We start from the raw sequence: 2,387 nt of genomic DNA, 5'->3' as shown, positions 1-2,387 counted from the left end.
CATTTCTGCCATATGTACATTAACTGACAGTCACCACTGATAAGCTACTACTAAATATATTGTAGAAACGTAATTTTCTGTAAAGTTGCTTTGCAACGATTTGTATCGTGAAAAGCGCTATACAAATAAATTTGAATTGAATTGTCAAAGAAAGAGCCATTTCCTTTTCCTCCGGGTTCTCAGGCTCGCGGGCTGACAGTGTGCGACACACTGCCTCCTCACTCTTGCCTGCGATGCCCCCCCCTTGCCAGCGGCCAAGAGATTGCTGTTGGGAGACGCGATGCCTCTCCACGCATCTCTGGCCAGTCCCCCCGGGGACCTGGGGAGTTTGGCGGGGATGGGTCAGAACACGATGCCTTCTGCACCATCCAGCTCTGCTCCCCGCCACTGCACCACCGCAGGTATGTCGATTGTCCCTTTGGTGCCACTCGCACAGAGTTTGGGGGCTTGGCTTGCGCTGCCCAACCTGTCCCGTTGGCTCATTCGCACAATTAGACTCGACTATGCGATTCAGTTCGCCAGGCGACCTCCTGAGTTCAGCGGCGTTCTCGAGACTTCGGTGACAGTCCGAGATATGCCTGTCTTGCGTGAGGAGATTGCTGTCCTCCTGGCAAAGGATGCAATCGAGCCGGTCCCTCCAGCCGAGATGAGGCAGGGGTTTTACAGCCCCTACTTCATCGTACCCAAGAAAGACAGTGGCCTTTGGCCAATCCTGGATCTGCGAGTCTTGAATCGGGCCCTTCACAAGCTCCCGTTCAAGATGCTGACGCAGAAGTGCATTATCAGATGCATCCAACCCCAGGATTGGTTTGCAGTGGTCAACCTGAAGGATGCTTACTTTCATGTCTCGATTCTCCCTCGACACAGACCGTTCCTACTGTTTGCGTTCGAGGGTCAGGCACGGGGGGACAGGGAAAGCCCGAAGGGGAGGATGCTCCTGGGGTATATGGCATCTGCAGCCGCAGTCACGCAGCTTGGGTTGCTTCATATGAGACAACTTCAGCACTGGTTACACTCCCAAGTCCCGAGATGGGCATGGCGCCACGGTACATATCGTGTGACCATCACACCGATGTGTGGCCGCTCTTTCAGCCCCTAGTCGGACCTTGCTTTTCTATGGGCCGGGGTGCCCTTAGAACAAGTGTCCCGGCATGTTGTCGTCATGACAGATGCCTCCAGTATGGGCTGGGGCGCTATATACAACTGGCAGGCAGTCTTGGGGCTCTGGACAGGGCCCCGACTGCTTTGGCACATCAACCACCTTGGCAGTGCATCTGGCCTTGCGGCAGTTCCGGCCACTGCTGCTACGTGTTGGTCCGCATGGAAAACACTGCGGCTGTCTCATACATCAACCGACAGGGAGGTCTACGGTCACGTTGCATGTCACAGCTCGCCTGCCATCTCCTCCTCTGAAGTCAGACACGGCTGGAGTCTCTGCGCGCCATCCACATCCCGGGGGAAGCTCAATCATGCGGCCGACGTGCTCACACAACAGCTCACGTTCCCTGGAGAATGGCGACTCCATCCCGAGACGATCCGGCTGATCTGGAGTCGATTCTGGGGAGCCCAGGTAGACCTGTTTGCTTCCCATGAGTCCTCCCACTGCCAGCTGTATTACTCCCTGACCAAGGTCCCCCTCGGCACGGACCTGCTGGCACACGGCTGGCCTCGGGCTCTATGCAAGTATGCATTTCCCCCAGTGAGCCTGCTCGCAGAGACACTGTGCAAGGTAGGGGAGGACGAGGAACAGGTCCTTCTGGTTGCGCCGTACTGGCCCACCCGGACCTGGTTTTCGGAACACATGCTCCTCGCGACAGCCCCTGCGTCCAGATCTGTGGAACCTCCATGTGTGGCTCCTGGACGGGACGCAGCGGACTTGAGTGGTCTGCCACAAGCAGTGGTGGACACCATCAGTCAGGCTAGAGCTACCTCGACGAGGCAAGCCTATGGACTGAAGTGGAGTCTGTTCGCAAACTAGTGTTCTTCTCGCTGAGAAGACCCCCGAAGATGCACGATTGGAGTAGTGCTTTCTTTCCTGCAAGAAAGGTTGGAGTGTAGGCTGTCACCCTCCACCTTGAAAGTGTATGTGGCTGCTATCACAGCACATCACAATGCAGTGGACGGCCGGTCCCTGGGAAAGCACAATCTCATCGTCAGGTTCCTGAGGGGTGCCAGAAGGTTAAATCCTCCTAGGCCACCCCTGGTGCCCTCCTGGGACCTCTCTATCGTCCTGGTTGGACTTCAGAGGGGTCCATTTGAGCCGTTGGATTCAGTCGAGCTTAAGTTCCTGTCTGCTAAGACAGCGCTCCTGACCACGCTCACTTCCATCAAGATGGTTGGGGACCTCCAAGCATTTTTGGTGAGCGAAGAGTGCCTTGTGTTCGGGC

Source organism: Sinocyclocheilus anshuiensis, unplaced genomic scaffold, assembly GCF_001515605.1.
Source record: "Sinocyclocheilus anshuiensis isolate Anshui unplaced genomic scaffold, SAMN03320099.WGS_v1.1 scaffold661, whole genome shotgun sequence".
In the NCBI taxonomy this organism is placed as follows: domain Eukaryota; kingdom Metazoa; phylum Chordata; class Actinopteri; order Cypriniformes; family Cyprinidae; genus Sinocyclocheilus; species Sinocyclocheilus anshuiensis.
This window is presented reverse-complemented; position numbering follows the sequence as displayed.